The sequence below is a fragment of the Anabrus simplex genome, chromosome 4, assembly GCF_040414725.1.
Source record: "Anabrus simplex isolate iqAnaSimp1 chromosome 4, ASM4041472v1, whole genome shotgun sequence".
Classification (NCBI taxonomy): Eukaryota; Metazoa; Arthropoda; class Insecta; order Orthoptera; family Tettigoniidae; genus Anabrus; species Anabrus simplex.
This window is the reverse complement of record NC_090268.1, coordinates 87,230,005-87,251,424: the sequence shown is the minus strand read 5'-3', so window position 1 is coordinate 87,251,424 and position 21,420 is coordinate 87,230,005. Positions and strand designations below refer to the sequence as shown.

Below are 21,420 nucleotides of genomic sequence, written 5' to 3'. Positions count from 1 at the left end.
CTTTTCCGATCTGGAGGGTATTAGGTTCTTGAGGCCTAGGGAGTCTTTCATTTTCACGTCACCGAGCTCGATAGCTGCAGTCGCTTAAATGTGGCCAGTATCCAGTAACCGGGAGATAGTGGGTTCGAACCCGACTGTCGGTTTTCCTCTTTCAAGCAAGGCAAATGCTGGGGCGGTACCCTAATTAAGGCCACGGCCGCTTCCTTCCCATTCCCAGGCCTTTCCCATCCCATCGTCGCCATAAGACCTATCTGTGTCGGTGCGACGTAAAGCAAATAGCAAAGAAAAACATTTTCATGTCTTTTGTGGCCTTGTCTTCCTTTGGCCGATACCTTCATTTTTCGAAGTGTCGGATGCCTTCCATTTATTCTCTCTGATTAGCGTTATATAGAGGATGGTTGCCTAGTTGTACTTCCTCTTAAAACAAGAATCACCACCACAACCTGATGATGATGATCATGATGCTTGTCATCTCGGTCATCAGCACCTAAGTACGAGAATGAGGAAGTCCGGCACTTCTATGATTATTGCCAAAGGAACAGGGCTGTGGTGTTTTGAAAAGGGTTAAGGGCGAAGAACTCTATAGACCTCACATACCTTAGATTGCTGAAAGGTCGAATATTGAAGGTCAAAGCAAGGAGCTTATTACTCGGAATGAAAACAATGCCAACCTCGGATCAGCACTTTTTCGACCCCAAGCATTGCTCATGAGGGTCACAAATATTAGCCACCTTTAACGATATGCAAGACATAATATAAATGTACTCTATCCTCCCTGTATGGGGACCTTAAAAGTACAAGCTTACCTGAGATTTTCCTATTCTCCATTTTGAAACTCTCTTTCGAATTTCCTCTGTCAGAACTTACCATATCCAAACTCTTGCCGAAATATGTTTAAAAAAAGTGGCTTTACTTCACAATATTTTTTCACGGTCATTACAATGATTGTGTTTCCGACAGGACATATCATTCATCATTAGTCGTATGATCCTTCACTCCCATTCCCAAGTAATTATTACGACGTTTATAGAGGCATTGTGCGGAGAGAGGAAGCATTCAGCACCAAACATATTGGGGTCCCCTTCATTCACACTGCATTCACGTTCAATGCATTCAATCTAATTCACCGGCGAGGTATTATTCTCCCCCTACGCTTCCTAAAATATACGGCCAGGCTGATTTATATTAATCTGGAACCCCGAGTTAATTACCAGCTTACCAGGCACACAATTAACTACCTGCGACGGATCCTCAGATGGTAGGCCAGCGATTAAACCCCAGCTCAATGTCCTCGTACGTATGGCCGTACCTCTGTAATTGCAATCAAAGAGCTGAAGGATTTTGTGATGGCAGATAACGAGCAGTACGATTGTTAGTTCGTCAAACGCCCTGAACACAGCGCACGACATCCTCAGGTAAATGGCGATCATCATGAAGATTACGAGAGGATATCACATTCATTACTAGTGCAGTGTACGTTCCAATAGCTTTGTTTCAAAGGACAACTTTTGAAAGTAGTTATCAAGGCGAGGCTTGCGTGTAATTGCTGGCTTATTACTTCGAGCTGATTATTGTTCTTGTTTGGGTCGTAAATTAGTGGAATGGTTTGACACAGATTTTTCATATCACCCTTTCCTGTATTAACCGTTTCATTTTTACGTAACTACTCCGTCCTACAAAAGATGATGATGATGATGATGAAGATGATGATGATGATGGTTATCAAAATGAAATAATATATTAAAATTTGAAATGTACTGGCTGACCAGCATTTAATGATGATGATGACGCTTGTTGTTTAGAGAGACATAACATATAGGTCTTGAGGCACTAATGGTACGAAATTAAACGAAATGAAATGACAAATTAAAAACACAACATCCTCAATTGAGTACAATTCAAAACGTGAGGGGACGGACGGATGGACGGACGGACGGACGAATGGATGGATGGATGGATGGATGGATGGATGGATGGATGGATGGATGGATGGATGGATGGATGGATGGATGGATGGATGGATGTGAATTTAAAACAATCAGTGGAACCGGCCCGCAGTGCCTCACATGCACACAAGCTGCCGTAAAACAATAGTAATACTGACCAAGAGACTGCTTCTATAGCACGATACTGAATCGATGATGCTTGTAGTCGAAAGGAGTCCAAAATCCAAGTCATCGGCCCCTCATAATGATACTTATCGCTAGAAAAGTAGAACCTTGGTATTTGTCATGCTGCGGTACTAATCAAGGGTAGCGTAGACTCGCGGTATTCCATACATTATGGTACTACTCATAGGTAATGAAGTTCGCACATGTATTACAGGCCTACTGTGTTTGGCACATTGCGGCGCCATTGACAGGCAACGCAAACCTATGGTTTTCATCACCTAAGTGTACTAACCACAGGGATTTGTACTATCTCGTGGTGTTCCCCATATAGTGGGTACTAATAATAGGCAAGCCAGAACCATGGGTTTCCTCATCCTACGGTGTCGCTCATATAGTGCTACTAATCAAAAGCACTGTAAAAGCTGTCGCGCTCTAGTTTGTCACTTATCACAAACCTATTTGGTACCTAGTCTAGTCCAAGACCCATGGTGTTCCCCACGTGGTGGTACTAATCACAAGGAGTTTCACGGTTCTAATATTATCATCCCCTGCACGCCACTTTTAGTCACCTCTTACGACAGGCAGAGGATACCGTGGGTGTATTCGTCTACGTCCCCCACCCACAGGGCGTTGTGTGTTTGGTCCGCTAGAGGTACTTTGTTTCCCTGAAGTCCGACGGCAAACCGGTTAGGACTCCCCTATCCGCCACTTGGGACGTGCCACGTGAGAGTATTACCTCTCCCCTGCTACGCCAGCGTAGTGGGTTCGTGGCAAATTATGAAATGCAGAATTCACAGTAATCGACTCTCGATCTGACTCTCTTGCTACTAACAGTTACTGCATATGATACTTGTAACAGTAATTTCCACATAAAACACACAAACGTACACACACACTCAAGATTTGACTCATGAAATTTCTTATTAGTACGCGATTTATAATGAAAGCCATGAATAGCGAGTCTTGTCAAAACAGATCTTGATGGTTTGATTATCGTTCTTCTATCTTCTGACAATATTTTCGTCAGTAGCGTTGAAGGCTTGGGGTATTTCTCCACGTTTTTGTTTTCTTCTCCGGAATACTTTAGTTGCTAGATTAGTAGCAGGTATTGGCAGATTGATGATGATGATGCTTGTTGTTTAAAGGGGCCTAACATCGAGGTCATCGGCCCCTAATGGTACGAAATGAAATGACAACAAAAAATTCAAAAAAAAATATCCACTGACCAAAGTAAATAAAATTGTCATGAAAAATGAATGGATGGACATGAACCCAAAAAAACAAACAAGAAACAAACAAACAAAAGAACAGTGGATCCGACTCAAAAACGGTCATAAATAATAGTATTACTGACCAAGGGACCACTTATAAAGCACAGTCCTGAATCGATTATGCTTGATGTCTAAAGGGGTCCAAAAACCAGGTCTACGGGCCCTCAGTATGGTACAAATCGCGAGTACAGTAGAACCATGATATTTCTCGAGCTGCGGTACTAATCAAAGGTAGCGTAAACTCACGGTGTTCCAAGCATTAAGGTACTACTCACAAGTATTGTACGTCGTAAAGGTAACGCAGACCTATGGTGTTTCTCACACAATGGCGCCACTCAGAGCCAACGCAAACCGATGAGGTTCCTCACCTAGGTGTACTAAGCACGGACGCCGGCATTCCCGTGGTGTTCCTCACATAGTGGGTACTAATCACTGGCAACGCAGACCCACGGTGTCGCTCATATAGTGGTACAACTCACAGGCTACGCCCAGACTCGTTTTGTCGCTCACACGGGTACAACTCACAGGCAGCGCCCAGACCTGTGGTGTTGCACATACGGGCACGACTCACGGGTACTGGAAACCCACACTGAACCCCCCTCGAGTGCTACGAATCACAAAAATATGGAGTACCTAACAGAGTGGTACTACTCCGAAGTAAAAGCGACCGATGGTGTTCCACGCGTGATGGTACTAATCAAAAGGAGTTTCATGGTTCTAATCCAAGCATCCCTTGGTCGCCCCTTTTAGTCGCCTCTCACGACAGGCAGGGGATACCGTGGGTGTATTATTCGTCTGCCTCCCCCACCCACAGGGGGTGTGTGTTTGGTCCGCGAGAGGTATTTTATTTCCCTCAAGTCCGCCGGCAAGCCGGTTAGGACCCCCCCTATCCGCCACCTGGGACGCGCCACGTGGGAGTATCACCTCTCCCCCTGCTACGTCAGCGTAGTAGGTTCGCGGGGCAAAATACAGGGCAGATAGGGGCGGAGTTGCATAAACGGAATAGCCGCGTTACTGCGATATTCTCCAACCCCCTCGAAAAGTGTGGCGTTTCAATATCAACTCCCTCCAACATGGATATATCGAATTCTAAGACCATAGACAAAATTGGAGAAGGGGGCCTACGAAGGGAACTTGGAATAGGTCTTTATAGTTGCCACCCGTGAGCAATCTGCAAGTCTGAGAAAAGTAAATTCGTATTCACGGTCCGAGGTGTTGCAGACCTTTTTAGGCATACTTCCGAAGGAAGTGAGTACCATGTACTTTGTTTACCACGTACCAGCCGTTTTGCCAAATTTAACTTTGCGGCCCCGAGGATGGTAGCTAATATTGATAACTTTTTCACTATGAAGGTGTGCAAACGATTGGTAAGAAGCAAACTGATGATACAACCCTGCTGACAGAAACAGAGAAAGATGTAGATCTTTTAATATCCCACCTCGAAGATGAAAGTCAAGAAGGACCTTTATCACAATATTACAAAGACCAAAGGAATGACTACGGATGTATGTGTTACAGTTTGTCTAAATCAAAATGGGGAGAAGAGAGAAAGAGTGTGCAGTATTTAATCTTCTTGAGAGCCAAAATCAGAGTGCAGATTAGTGTCCTGAAATTGAAAGACGGATTTCGCTTGGACAAATCGCCATGATAACTACGTCCCCGATCTGGAAGAGCAGAGATATCAGTTTGCCTACCAAGTACGGCTCCGTGGCTAAATGGTTAGCGTGCTGGCCTTTGACCACAGGGGTCCCGGGTTCGATTCCCGGCAGGGTCGGGAATTTTAACCATCAATGGTTAATTTCGCTGGCACGGGGGCTGGGTGTATGTCTCGTCTTCATCATCATTTCATCCTCATCACGACGCACAGGTCGCCTACGGCAGTCAAATCGAAAGACCTGCATCTGGCGAGCCGAACATGTCCTCGGACACCCCCGGCACTAAAAGCCATACGCCATTTCATTTCCCACTGTTAATGTATGGATGAGAGAGCTGGACGCTAAGACAGGCAGACAAGAGGAAGATCGACGCTTTTGAGCTGTGGTATCGGCGAAGAATCTTACGAATACTATAGACTGCAAAAATCACCAATAGGGCAGTTTTAGAGCGCATCAAGCCCCGTGTGTCACTGGTTGGAATGATTATGAAACTGTAACGGGCATACCTTGGCCACGTTATGCGATCAGATGCATTGGAAAAAGTAATCATGTTAGAAATGATCAGCGGTACAAGAAGACCAAGTCGCCAGAGTACTCGCTGGTCAGACACCATTAAAACAGAAATCATCCTCACCCTGGAGCAGCTTAAAGGGGCAGTGTGGAACAGGAAAACCTGGAGATCGCTAAATCATAGAATCGCCAGTGGTCGAATTCGACTGAACACACATTATCATCATCATCATCATCATCATCATCATCATCATCAAAGTCGCAATAACTATTTATCTATATTGTAACCGTACAACAGGGTTACAGATTTCATTCAGCATTTATTGTTAGTATTATCATAAATTGCCACAATTCATTAGATTTTTAATTCTGATTTGCATCATTTAGACTGTAATATAATTAGGTATGACGCATATTATGTCATTTAATCATAGGATAAGGGAATTTTGTTTGCAATTATTCTGTACATAAATAAGTGAGATGTGTTGATTTGAAATGGTGACTTGTAACTATGGGTGGGGGAGCAGGCATGATATTTTGCAACTGAGGTTATGTTTAACCGAGGATGTATTAGGCAAGTATATTTTCCGCTGACACATGTAGGTAGTCTTAGTTTGGACGCGTGAGGAAGCTATTAGGACACATGACTACTTACGTATAGTGTAGGGCCACGTGGTTTCGATCGAATGTCTTTATTCGCTAGCTATCATGTGTCGGTGTAGAAGAAATGACGGAGTGGAAGGGATCTGAGTGGTCATTCCGAGTTTATATAAGTTGATGTAAGTGGTCTAAGAGGTAGTCTAAGAATCGTCGAACAGGTCTAAGAGCGGTGGTCTGATCCTATTAGAGCTTTGTACTGGGTTGAATGTGAAGTAGCAGCATCTAATTGCGGGTTAGAACTTGGCAATGCAAGGAGGTTTCTCACCTAGGTGTACTAATCACGGGCGCCGGCATTCCCGTGGTGTTCCTCACATAGTGGGTACTAATCACTGGCAACGCAGACCCACGGTGTCGCTCATATAGTGGTACAACTCACAGGCAACACTCAGACCCGTGGGGTTGCTCACATGAGTACGACTCACGGGTACTGGAAAGCCACATTGAACCCCGCTTGAGTGCTACGAATCACAAAACTATTCAGTACCTAACAGAGTGGTACTACTTGCAAGTAAAAGCGACCCATGGTGTCCCCGCATGGTGGTACGAATCAAGAGTAGTTTCATAGTTCTAATGCAATCATCCCTTGGTCGCCCCTCGTAGTCGCCTCTTACGACAGACAGGGGATACCGCGGGTGTATTCTACATGTGCGTCCCCCACCCGCAGGGGGTAGTGTGTTTGGTCCGCTAGAGGTAATTTATTTCCCTCAAGTCCACCGGCAAGCCGGTTAGGACACCCCTATCCGCCACCTGGGACGCGCCACGTGGGAGTATCACCTCTCCCCCTGCTACGCCTGCGCAGCAGGTTCGTGGTTATTATTATTATTATTATTATTATTATTATTATTATTATTATTATTATTATTATTATTATTATTATTATTATTATTATTATTATTATTCATCCACTGACCAAAATGAAATAAAAAATATCATGAAGAATATGGATGGATGGACATGAACCCTACGAAAAAACAAAAACAAACAAACAAACAAAAACGGTGGATCAGACAAAAAAAAAGATCGTGAATAATAGTATTACTGACCAAGGGACCCCTTATAAAGCACAATGATGCTTGATGTCAATAGGGGTGCAAAATCCACGAATAAGGCCCCACAGTATGGTACATGTCGCGAGTAAAGTAGAACCATGGTATTTGTCATTTTGGGGTACTAAAAAAAAGTAGCGAAGACTCACGGTGTTCCACACAAGATGGTACTAATCACAAGTATTGTACTTCGTACAGGTAACGCAGACCTATGGTGTTTCGCACACAATGGCGCCAATTACAGCCAACGCAAACCGATGAGTTTCCTCACCTAGGTGTAATAGTGCCGGTCCCAAGCGCCCCGTGGTGTTCCTCACATAGTGAGTACTAATCACAGGCAACGCAGACTCACGTTGTCGCTCATATAGCGGGTACAACTCACAGGCTACGCCCAGACCCGCGGTGTTGCCCACATGGGCACAACGCACGGGTACTGGAATCCACCAGGCCAGGCTTTTTACTGCAACTAATCACAAACCTCTTTCGTACCAAGTTAGTGATACTACTCGGAAGTACATGCAACCCATGGTGTTCCCCGCATGATGGTACGAATCAAGAGTAGTTTCATGGTTCTAATTAAATCATCCCTTGGTCGCCCCTTGTATTCGCCTCTTACGACAGGCAGGGGATACCGCGGGTGCATTCTACATGTGCGTCCCCCACCCGCAGGGGGTAGTGTGTTTGGTCCGCGAGAGGTATTTTATTTCCCTCAAGTCCGCCGGCAAGCCGGTTAGGACCCCCCTTTCCGCCACCAGGGACGCGCCACGTGGGAGTATCACCTCTCCCCCTGCTACGCCTGCGCAGCAGGTTCGTGGTTATTATTATTATTATTATTATTATTATTATTATTATTATTATTATTATTATTATATTAAAATTGTATGCTCAGAATAATAAATACTTCAGATTAAACTGAATTTAAAGATTATTGGCTATGTTATATGTAACTCCGTCCACTTTTTTCAGGTGAGGAAGGAAAATCACACGGAGTAGATGCATGTACCACCTAATCACCTACTGCAGTGTTGACACGTAGGTAAGTGCAACAATCTTTGAAATCAAATAAATACATGTTTCGTAATTTTATGTAATTTTTATGGTTTTACTTCAAATAACTCATTTTTAATAACGTAATATGATGCTTACTACGTACCGTGAACTCTCTATTCCCTAGTACCTTTATTTTAAAGAAATGTGCATTGTCTGCTTTTATAACCATTACTTCTAGATGTTCTGAGTACAAATTATATTAGTAAAGTAGCCTTTAAATTATCTATTAAGGCTGTACTGGAGTTTGTTCCGAAGTTGGTTCTCTCTCATTTCCTACGAGATATTCGAGTTGGTTCCGAAACTGTTGAACGGCCAGTACAGGAATTGGTTCTCCAGTTAACACTTTTCTTCATGCATTTAACGACTGAGGAATGACTATTGTTAATGCAGTAGTTATGGTTACACGTTGTTGTTGTTGTTTGTTGTTTTAAGGGGCCTAACATCGAAGGTCATCGTCCCCTAATGGAATGAGATGAACGATATGAGATATGAAGTTAAAATTTTTAAAAAAGTATCCCCTGACTAGAGTTAAAAAAATGGTGATGAAGAAAAATGAGGCTGAGATTAAGACAATCAGTGGATCTAATACGCAATGCCTTATTTTCTAATAAAACAAGAGAAAATACAGGAAAACAAAGGAATAAGGCATTGCCTGGTAGTACAGGTATATACACATAATTTACGTTAGACGTTAAAAGAACACATTAAAATGCGCAACACAAACTAAAATTAAGTCAATAGGATAAAAGCGCAACTGACATAAACAACACTAGGACAAAGGACATCATCCCACACGATAAAACAGACCGCTATCCCTCATAAAGCGGACGACGAGGTCTGCTGACTGCTCGTCATCACGCAAGATAAGGGAGATAGTACTCGGAAGATTAAGACTACGGCGCAGATCGACCAGCTCCACGCACTCCGTAAGGATGTGCACCACGGTAAGATGGTCGCTGCAGGTACACACCGGAGGGGGTTCTCCTTTCAAAAGATGCGAGTGAGTCAAGATACCGTGGCCGATCCGAAGACGACATATTACCACGGCTTCCCTCCGCGAAGCCCGAAGGGAAGTCCTCCATACCTTCGTTGTTCCTTTTATCGCTCTCAGCTTATTGGCAAGTGGAATGGCCTGCCACTCCATCTCCCATTGGGACATAACCAGATGTCTCAGCTGAGAGCGAATATCACGTGCTGGAACCTTGAAAAGCAACGGGGGCAGTGTAACTGCCTCCTTAGGAGCCTGATCTGCTAACTCGTATCCCTCTATGCCCATGTGGCTTGGGAGGCACAGAAACGTGATTCTGGTGCCGGCAACCCAACACCCGGCCAGCAGATCCTGGATCCGCTGCACCAGTGTGTGCCGAGGGAAACAGGTATCAATAGACCGGAATGAAATCAAGGAGTCAGTACACACAAGAAAGTGTCGGCGTTCATTGTACAGGGCGTACCGCTGAGCCTCACAGATAGCATAGAGCTCTGCTGTGTACACACTACAGGTTGCCGGGAGAGCATAAAGGAACCTACCATTGTCGACAAGGAACGCACGGCCCACCCCACTTGGTTGTCTGTCAAGGCAAGGAACCGAAGGTACGTCAAACAATCGTAACTGCTATCCAAACGTATCGCAACCGGCCGCGTCGCTCGAGGACAAGCAGCGTACAGTAAACGGTTGCCATTGTTGAACACGCAAGGATAGCTTGGATGAAGTGGCATCTGTCGCAAATTTGCAGCATACGTAAGTAGGAGTTGCTGACGGCACACCAGACTCAGCGAGCAGGCTGGCAATGGCCCTTGTACGAACAGCTCCCGTCGCCAACCTAACCCCGCCGTTTTGGATGCTGTTTAGCTTCGGAAGAACGCTTGGTCCTGCTGAGCCATATTATGTACTGCCGTAGTCTGGGCGAGATAAAATATGTGCCGTATAGAATCGCAGGAGCACCGTGCGGTCAGCCCCCCAAGAAGTGCTGCTAAGAAACTTCATGACCGAGCTCGATAGCTGCAGTCGCTTAAGTGCGGCTAGTATCCAGTATTCTGGAAATAGTAGGTTCGAACCCCACTGTCGGCAGCCCTGAAAATGCTTTTCCGTGGTTTCCCATTTTCACACCAGGCAAATCCTGGGGCTGTACCTTAATTAAGGCCACGGCCGCTTCCTTCCCACTCCTAGCCCTTTCCTGTCCCATCGTCGCCGTAAGACCTATCTGTGTCGGTGCGACGTAAAACAACTAGCAAAAAAAAAAAAGAAACTTCATGATATTAGGCTTCTTAGTGCATTGCACTTTTAACTGCCACACATGTGGCTCTCAAAGTATAAAATTACGTTTAAGACGAGAATGCTAAAAGATTAACATAGAACTGTTTTATGAATGAATATTTAGTTCTACTGTCTTCTTTCAAACTTTCAGTTCATTGCCGCAGACATTCTTCGTTTGCAATATCATCAGGTCTGTTCGTTTCTAGAAAAACTCGCAACAGATACATTATAAACATTTAAGCTCTAAGTCTTTAAGCTGTTTCAATCATGAAATTACCAGCGTTTCGCCCAAATATATCATAGGGCTTATCAGTTGGAATGTTACACCTTTCCAAGACGCTTGCAGGTAGTGCGCCGTTGAGACACGACTGCAAGCCTCTAATGTAGGACAATGCAGTGGCCGTGCACTAGGGGAAGCATGTGCCTCCACTTGTATAAATGCCTGCCTTTGGCCTATATCGAAAAATAAGCTTCCCAGAAGGAAATCCATTATAGCATACAATTGAACACACTATCTGTTGTAGGATCTTCAGGCAATATATGTTGATTATCATAAATTCTCGATATAACTATCATTCCATACGTAGAACTTGCTGGAACCATATACAGTACGGTTCTTACGGCATACCGGCACAGATAGGCCATATGATGGGATAGGAAACGGCTAGGCGTTGCAAGGAAGCAGCCGTAGCCTTAATTAAGGTACAGCCCCAGCATCTCTCGGTCAAATGGTTAACCATGGAAAACAATCCTCAGGGCGGCTGACAGTAGGGTTTAAACCCACTATATCCCGAATGCAAGCTAACAGCTCGGCACTGATTCTACTAGCTGGCAATCAGTTCTGTCTGAAATTGTTTATATTCTGCCAAAACAGTCACATGATGCCATGTTCATCATCGTTCTGCGTAAACCTTGGTTTTCGTTGGGTGTTGGAGAGAAGTCGAGAGAAGCATGAACTTAGCTTTCTGCAGAATGCTATTCCAGGTTTCAGTAGTTTTCAGGGAGCACTAAACTTGGAAGTGAACGTATTTGAAAATTATTGTTAGCAGTAGTACTTTTTTACACTGACATGATTTTTATGGTTCTTGTTATAATTGTTACTGACTACGGAGTCTAGACAGAATAAAACTTCTGTCTGACACGAATGAAGGAAAACTCCTAGTTCTCCAACAAGGAAGTCCGTGTTTCATACGATAGGTAGCTTATACCATGGACTTATTCCGAGGGACTGAAATCTTTTTCGAAATGGCTTTACGTCGCACCGACACAGATAGGTCTTATGGCGACGATGAGATAGGGGAGGGCCAGGAGTGGAAAAGACGCGGCCGTGGCCTTAAATACGGTACAGCCCCAGCATTTGCCTGATGTGTGAATGGGAAACCACGAAAAACCATCTTGTAGGATTGGTATTCGCTGTAATTAGATCGTTGTCGCATCTAATTATTACATCCATAAGCTATCGTGTAAAATTCGAAAATCTATCGTCAAAAGGAAGGATAAATTCAGTAGATCACGTCACATCGAAGGTATTCAAAGTAACAACTAGTATGAAAGGGAGACAATACCACAAGTATTACATGTATGGCTTCACATAGTGTGTCTAGACTGCTGAGTGATAGCGTGCGCGCTCCTGAGCCCTAAGGTACTTTTTAAACCATGTCAAGACGGTAAACAGATATCTCTTATAAACCCAGACCAAGACAAGGTGTTTGTACTCCGCGCTACAGGAGCTGCCTCAGCCCAACTTACGTCGCGCGCGGCCACCCTGCTGTAAGAGTGTATAATATCTTATATGAATTATTACCTTATAAAAGATGCTGGAAGTGTCAACCGTCATAATGAGAGACTTCATAAACATCATTAAGATTTTCTGCACACCAATAGCGAGAATTATGACTGTTCGCACGACAATTAAGATGAAGCCAGGCCTCAACCGAAAAGAACACAAACTCTGGGTGTCACTCTTGTGGTGATGATGATTATGCTTGTTGTTTAAAGGGGCCTAACATCGAGGTCGTCGGCCCTTAATGGTACGAAATGAAATGACAAAAACAAATTAATCCACTGACAAAAATAAAATAAAAAATGTCATGAAGAATGAATTGATGGACATGAACCCAACAAAAACAAAAACAGTGGATCAGACACAAAAAAGGGCGTAAATAAAGGTATTACTGACCAAGGGACCACTCATAAAGCACAATGATTCTTGATGCCTAAAGGGGTTCAAAATCCATGTCTAAGGCCCCACAGAATGGTACATGTCGCGAGTAAAGTAGAACCGTGGTATTTGTCATGCTGGGGTACTAATCAAAAGTAGCGAAGACTCACGGTGTTCCACACAAGACGGTACTACTCACAAGTATTGTACATCGTACAGGTAACGCAGACCTATGGTGTTTCTCACACAATGGCGCCACTCATAGCCAACGCAAACCAATGAGTTTCCTCACCTAGGTGTACTAGGTACTGATGCCGGTCCCACGGGCTCCGTGGTGTTCCTCACAGAGTGGATACTAATCAACAGCAACGCCGACCCACGGTGTCGCTCATATAGTGGTACAACGCCCAGACCCATAGTGTTGCTCACATGGGTACGACGCACGGGTACTGGAAATCCACACTGAACTCCGCTTGAGTGCTACGAATCACAAAACTATTCAGTACCTAACAGAGTGGTTAATACTCGCAAGTAAAAGCGACCCATGATGTTCCCCGCGTGATGGTACTAATCAAAAGTAGTTTCATAGTTCTAATACAATCAGCCCTTGGTCGCCCCTTTTAGTCGACTCTCACGACAGGCAGGGGATACCGTGCGTGTATTATTCGTCTGCCTCCCCCACCCACAGGGGGTGTGTTTGGTCCGCCACCTGGGACGCGCCACGTGGGAGTATCACCTCTCACCCTACGCCTGCGTAGCAGGTTCGTGGCCTTTACGATTTGTTGTGTAAGAGCTTTGTAGCTCTGTGTGCAGAGGAAAGCGAAACCCTTACTTGTTGCGCTTATTTTCTGAGTGATTTATTCGTCGACCGTTCAAGATTCACACCAATGCCATCTAGCTTCCCCCCTATTTCTTAAAAAATATTTACTTTACGTCGCACAGACACAGATAGGGCGTATGGCGACGATGAGGTAGGAAAGGACTAGGAATGGGAAGGAAGCGGTCGTGGCCTTAAATACGGTACAGCCACAGCATATGCCTGGTGTGAAAATGGGTAACCACAGCTTTCCCTCTGTTAAAACTGATCGTGTGCGTGCCTGTTTTTTTATTGAGCAATTAGCCAGCAGTTTCAAATTTAGTTACAATTACGTGAAACTGTGCTCATGAAGTTTGCACTTCTCCTGGGTAACATAGATCCATTGCGTTCTTCACATTGTGGTACTAATCGCAATTAACGCTGATCCACGGTGTTTCTCACGTATTGATTCTAATTACAAGTAGTCCCATGGTTCTAATTTCATGATCACTTGGTCTCGGGTCACTCCTTTTTGTCGCTTCTTAAGACTGGCAGGGAATACCGTGGGTGTATTCTTATTGTGCGTCCCCCACTTACAAGGGTGGGAAGTTTTGTAAATGAAAAAATAAATATACAAAGAATGTCCGCAGCCTTCACCCCACGAAAATACTATAACGCCTTGTGTAACGTACGCTGTGGGACTTGGATAGTTTCGATACAACTTCTGCATATAGAACACCGACACTGTCCAACCCAGAGGGAAAGCATATTTTAAAGAGAATAGATCGTGAAATTTCAATGAAACTTGCTGTTTTTACTTAATGCCACGTAGTCTCTACTTTGACGTTGCGGATCATGGATAACCGGAAGCGGAGTACGAAATACAGGATATTTGTTACACTTATACCATCAAAACCGTCAAACTTATGAATTTTTCAAACCCGTGTTATCACTTCAGGTAGGATAATCGCAACTCATTAGAGCTTTACAGGTACGAAAATTAACACGCCATTATTTCATGTTTTATAGAGTATCGGAGATGAAATTAACGAGAATGTACACAGTTTGTATAGTGTAGCTCACGGTCATCTAATTCAACATCCATCTCCCGTTGTTCCATATTCATAATTACAATACATGTTTATAAATATTAAAACATTTTATCATCAGGTAACAAAACGAGATATAAAATATCTTCAGTGGTAATTATTATTGCTTTAGCTTGATTTAAAGCAGATTTATCTCCATGTATATAGACACAGATGATCATTATTAAAACAGACATATTGTAATTGGGAATGTCCGAACAGCAATACTTGTTTACAATAACACAGCAATAAAATCAAATTAAAAATTCATTACAAAAAAAAACAGAATATTACATAAAACAATAGCTAAACAAGAAGTAGCATGACAAAAAAAAACAAGAGAACAACAGAAATTCAAAGAACCTACGTGAAAATATAGGATAACTTACCAATAAAGGATATAATTATACGCAAAGTAATAGATTGGATTTACATTAGACTTACGAAACATAACATAAAATCATGAACATCATTTTCATTAAAATCCATCCGTTAATATTTTGACGGTAATATTCTAGTTAAATTGTACGTGAGTTTCTTAGCAATGAAGTTTCATATATATGTAATGAAGTATTATAACTGTATTCTGTACATACTGACCGAATTAGTGTGTGGTCGTTTTGCAATTATTTCATTAGACCACGCTAGTGGTAATTTAAAATTTACATGTGCGTTCCCCACCCGCAGCGGGTATAAATGGGTGTGGTAGTAGATCCGTCAGACATATACCACTTTCTACAAACCTGGAATTGGTCGTCTCGTCTCCCACGGGGATGAATGAATTAACGCTTTTGGTAAATACTTTCGAATAAATCCCTTCCATGGCCACGTAGTAGTGGGTGCACGGTTTTCATTTGACTGCCCCTAGTACATTAATTTGAGCGGTACAATTACTTGCCATTAGCGTGACGCTATATTTAAAATACCATCACATATAAATGTATACGAATTGTTTATCAGGATATTAAAATATTTTCTTGAATCATATGCAGCCTTTGGGAAAAAGTGCTACAATTATCAGTTTCCCGATTTACAATAATTGTATTTATATTCACCAGAGTTTCAAAATGTATTTAATATGTGTTGGGTAATCATTCCAATGCTGCTTTGGTTCTCAATAGCTCCGCTATCAGCTGTCACCGATGCCCTAAGCGTCAATGATGAGCCATTCTAGGGAAATGAGGTATGAATTACTTTGCCCCTTGCTTTCTTCAACAAGCCAGAAGTTGTTATTACATATCATTCTGCCACGCCCACTTAAATGAACTCATCAACGGACCTTATGAGCGGTATTTTTACACCATTCCTAACATGGACTGGTTTCATAAGGAATGGTATTACTAGTATCGCTCATACCTCAGTTATTTTCACGTTGTCAAAACCAAGGATGTAACTGATACAGATCGATGAAAGTAATAAATTAGATCTAGCCCATTATAGAAGGCAATGTGACTGTAAACAATTCGTCTCGCCAGCAAAGGTATACATATTGAATACAAAAGCAAGAAAAGGGGTTTTACATGTTGATTTTTGTACCGGGCGGAACACCTCTACGCCGCACATTTAAATCTTGGGCCAATTAGAACTCCTCTACAGGAGAAACAAGAACTTGGAACTAGATCTACTTAAACTTTTCCTCAGAAGATGTCACTACTGAAATTTGACGTTTCATGTACTGTGTGAAATTTTACGTGTTTTGTTTACCATTGATCAATAAGAGTGGACATTCTCTCATAGATGTCACTGCCAAAAATACTATGATTATGCACCCTGGTGCGAAGTGAAAGAACCTTTTATGAATAAGTTTTGTATGCCTAAATTTGTTCCTCACTAAATTATGTTCATTCAGTTTGGGATTGGCAATAGTAATGTTTTCTTTCCGCCGGTTTTGAATTCAGCCAATCCCCAATTTCTGTAATTAATTTTCAGCCTATCACAGGCTGCTTCTTCGATTTTGTGTGTAAACTTTTCATCTACCAATAAAGTAAGAGGGTGTGGATTGATTATTCATGATGATGATGATGATGATGATGATGATGCTTGTTGTTTAAAGGGGCCTAACATCCAGGTCATCGGCCCCTAATGGTACGAAATGAAATAACAAAAAATTCAAATTCATCCACTGACCAAAATAAAATAAAAAATATCATGAAGAATGAATGGATGGACATGAACCCTACAAAAAACAAAAACAAACAAACAAACAAAAACAGTGGATCAGACTCAAAAAAGAAGGTAGTTAATTAGAGTATTACTGACCAAGGGACCATTTATATAGCACAATGATGCTTGATGTCTGAAGGGGTGCTAAATTCACGTCTAAGGCCCCACAGAATGGTACATGTCGCGAGTAAAGTAGAACCATGGTATTTGTCTTTTTGGGGTACAGATCAAAAGTAGCAAAGACTCACGGTGGTCCACACAAGATGGTACTACTCACAAGTATTGCAATTTGTACAGGAAACGCAGAACTATGGTGTTGCTCACACAATGGCGCCACTCATAGCCAACGCAAACCGGTAAGGTTCCTCACCTAGGTGTACTAGTCACGTGCGCCGGTATTCCCGTGGTGTTCCTCACATAGTGGGTACCAATCACAGGCAACGCTGACCCACGGTGCCGCTCACATAGCGGTACAACTCACAGGCTACGCCCAGACCCGCAGTGTTGCTCACATGGGTACAACGCACGGGTACTGGAATCCACCAGGCCAGGCTTTTTACTGCAACTAATCACAAACCTATTTCGTACCAATTTAGTGATATTACTCGTAAGTACATGCAACCCATGCTGTTTCCCGCATGATGGTACGAATCAAGAGTAGTTCCATGGTTCTAATTCAATCATCCCTTGGTCGTCCCTTGTAGTCGCGTCTTACGACAGGCAGGGGATACTGCGGGTGTATTCTACATGTGCGTCCCCCACCCGCAGGGGGTAGTGAGTTTGGTCCGCGAGAGGTATTTTATTTCCCTCAAGTCCGGACTGACTGAAAGATTTGGTAAGAAGGAGTTGCTGACAGAGTTCTACATCAGAGAGCTCCTAGGTTTGGTCATAAAAAATGCCACCATTGTGAAAGGTAAGGAAAATACTTTACAATTGTACGATAAACTTGAGTGTTACTTAAGAGCGCTGGAATCCATTGAAGTAACTTTTGACAAGCATGCGGCAATTTTGTTTCCACTTGGTGAATCGAGCGTTCCAGGGGAGCTTTTGAGAATCTGGATGAGGAGTAGTTCAAGTGTGACTCAGGCAAGTGATTACAGTGAAAAATTGAAGATATTGCAAGAATTTCTAAAGGCTGAGGTGGAAGGAGAGGAGAGGATAATGTTAGCTAAAACTGGGTTTAAATTGATTTATAGATCAGGTAAAACCTGCAATGAAAGAAAAGAAACAGAGGATGAAAGTGTACCTACTGCATATAATCTGTTGACTGGTGAAAAACAGAATACACGATGAAATGTTTGTGTATTTTGAGAGAAGTTTCATGAGAGTAAGGAGTGTTTTAAAGCCCAAAGGATGTCTATTACAGAAAAGACAGACATGTTAAAATCTAAACGGGCTTGTTTCACATGTTTAAAACCCGGACACAGGTCTGTAAGGTGTAAATCCTCACTAAAATGTTTGATCTGTGGGAAAAAACATTATCCGATAATGTGTTCTGATCTGCCTAGAAATAACGAGAAACCAATATTGTCAGAAGATAATAGGAGTGAAAACACGAGTGTCGTTGGAGCAAACCACTGTTGTCCTCCAGATGTCCTGCTGCAGACTCTAATGGTAGTTATCACAGCTAAGGGTGGTCAATGTGTGGTAAGGGCGTTAATAGATACTGGATCCCAGCGTTCCGATATTCTAAAAGAGACTGCTCTAGAAATGGCTTGTTCTTGTGTTGGATCAGAGAATCTCATACAAGTTCTGTTTGGGGGAATCTCGTCACAAGAGATATCGAGTATCACTTCAGAGTATGACAGGAAATTATTCATGTGAGATTGAAGCCTTAGATCAAGTTTCTATATGTGGTTCAATTCCTCGCATTAATCAAAGTGCTTGCCTGCAAGAATTAAAAGAGAAAGGCATTGTAGTCTCTGACACTGGAGCTGGTCATCCTACTATTGAAATTTTAATTGGAGCTGATTATGCAGGAAGCTTATTCACGGGAAATATGGTGTGGCTTAGTGGCACAAGAAACTCGTCTTGGTTGGGTGATAATGGGATCAACACAAATTACAGGGCATGGTAACACGGCTTACCTGGTAACATCCTTACTAACACATAGTGAAGATCTGGCAAGACTCTGGAGGTTAGATGTGCTCGGGATTACAGATCCAGCAGACAAGAAAAACTGACAGGAGGTGGAGTTAGCAGTTCTGAATAATTTCAAGAGAACAGTCGCTGTTAACAAAGGTGGTAGATAAGAAGTCTGCCTACCCTGGTGTGAAAGAAGAGATGATCTTGAAAATAACAGAATGGTGGCAGAGAAAAGACTTGCATCGATGACTTCAAAACTTGTCTCCGAGAACAAATACGAAGAATATGTTTCAGTACTACGACTAGCTACAAGGAAATATAATTGAAGAAGTTGATGATGACATTGGAAACAAGCAGGGATACTTGATGCCTCATCGTGGAGTTTTCAAGAGTGATTCAACTACGACGTGCCGACCCGTGTTTGATGCTTCCAGTAAACAAGGAGGAAAGCTTTCCCTAAATGACTGTTTGGAGAAAGGCCCCAACTTGCTGGAACTCCTACCAACCATCCTGCGATTTCGAGAAAGGGAAATAGGAGTAGTGTCAGATATAAAGAAGGCATTTCTGCAAATCTCTGTGAGCGATGATGATGATGATGCTTGTTGTTTAAAGGGGCCTAACATCGAAGGTCATCGGCCCCTAATGGTACGAAATGAAAGAACAAAAATTGCAAAGGCATCCACTGACCAAAATAAAAATAAAATATGGCATGAAGAATGAATGGATGGACAGGAACTCAACAAAACACAAAACAAACAAACAAAAACCAGTGGATCGGACTCAATACAGATCGAAAATAACATTATTACTGACCAAGGAACCCTTATAAAGCACAAAGATGCCTGGTGCCTAAAGGGGATGCAAAAGCCACGTATAAGGCCCCACAGAATGGTACATGTCGCGAGTAAAATAGAACCATGGTATGTGTCATGTTGGAGTATTAATCAGAAGTAGCGAAGACTCACGGTGTTCCACAAAAGATGGTACTACTCACAAGTATTGGAATACGTACAAGTAACGCAGACCTATGGTGTGTCTCACACAATGGCGCAACTCAGAGTCAACGCAAACCGAGAAGGTTCCCCACCTAGGTGTACTAAACACGGGCGCCGGTATTCCCGTGGTGTTCCTCACATAGTGGGTACTAATCACAGGCAACGCAGACCCACGGTGCTGCTCATATAGTGGTACAACTCACAGGCTACGCCCAGACCCGCGGTGTTGCACACATGGGTACGACGCACGGGTACTGGAAACCACCAGGCCAGGCTTTTACTGCTACTAATCACAAACCTATTTCGTACCGAATTTAGTGGTACTACTCGCAAGTACAGGCAACCTATGGTGTTCCCCGCGTGATGGTACGATTCAAAATTAGTTTCATGGTTCTAATTCAGTCAGCCCTTGGTCGCCCCTTTTAGTCACCTCTTACGACAGGCAGAGGATACCGCGGGTGTATTCTACATGTGCGTCCCCCACCCGCAGGGGGTAGTGTGTTTGGTCCGCGAGAGGTATTTTATTTCCCTCAAGTCCGCCGGCAAGCCGGTTAGGACCCCCCTATCCGCCACCTGGGACGCGCCACGTGGGAGTATCACCTCTCCCCCTGCTACGCCTGCGTAGCAGGTTCGTGGTCTCTGTGAACGAAGTGGACCGTAATTATCTGAAATTCCTTTGGTGGGATGATTATGCGACCAGGAAGATTAAGATTTTTCGCCAATGTCGAGTTGTATTTGGTGTATATTGCAGCTCGTTCATTCTAGGAGCTGTTACAGAGCATCATCTTGATAAGTGTCCTGCTAGGTACCGTGAAACTGCAGAAAAACACAAGCATTCATTTTATGTGGACAACTGTGTTGCTTCAGTCAGTTCGGAAGAAGAATTAAACTGTTTTATTCAGGAGGCTTCTCTTTTGATGGCCACGGCAAAGTTTGAGTTAAGAGGTTGGGCGAGTACTGCACTAAATGAAAGCGATGCGATTCAAGAAACCATACCGGTACTCGGATTACTATGGAACGGAACAACTGATAGCCTGTCTTGTGTAGGGAAAATACAAAATATAGAGCCACTTGTAACAAGAAGAAAGATTTTGTCTGTCTGTCTGTCAGGCAGTATTTGATCCTGTAGGGTATACATGTCCTGTCACTGTTGTACCAAAAAAACTATTGCAGGAAAGTTGGAAAGAGAAGACAAGCTGGGATGCGGAGGTCTCGGAAGATCTGAAAAGAAACTTCGAAAGGTGGTTGGAAGAATTACATTGTTTGGCTGATGTTGAAATTCCTAGACGATTTACTTCAAGCAGCGATCGAACATCATACACTTTACATATCTTCTGTGATGCTAGTGCTTCAGCCTATGATGCTGTTGTATTTTCAAGAAGTGAAAGTAACTGTAGGATGACAGTGCAGTTGTTACTAGCGAAGTCACGAGTTGCACCGGTGAAAAAAGTAACTATGCCTAGACTAGAATTGTTACCTTGCTGCATTGGTGTCCGACTGCTAGTCACTGTCAAGAACAGTTTAGGTCTCATGGAGACTCCTCAATATTGTTGGACTGATTCGACTATTGTATTG

At 43.1% G+C, this 21,420-nt stretch overlaps 1 protein-coding gene across 1 annotated transcript in view; it reads left to right on the top strand.

Moving 5' to 3' along the window:
- Window positions 1-21,420, top strand: part of LOC136872432 (G-protein coupled receptor dmsr-1) — a 591,582-nt gene that overhangs the window by 177,183 nt on the left and 392,979 nt on the right. Inside the window, exon 2 of the mRNA XM_067146247.2 lies at window positions 8,220-8,289. The gene's annotated coding sequence lies outside the window, so the exon portion shown is untranslated. The remainder of the gene's footprint in view (window positions 1-8,219; window positions 8,290-21,420) is intronic.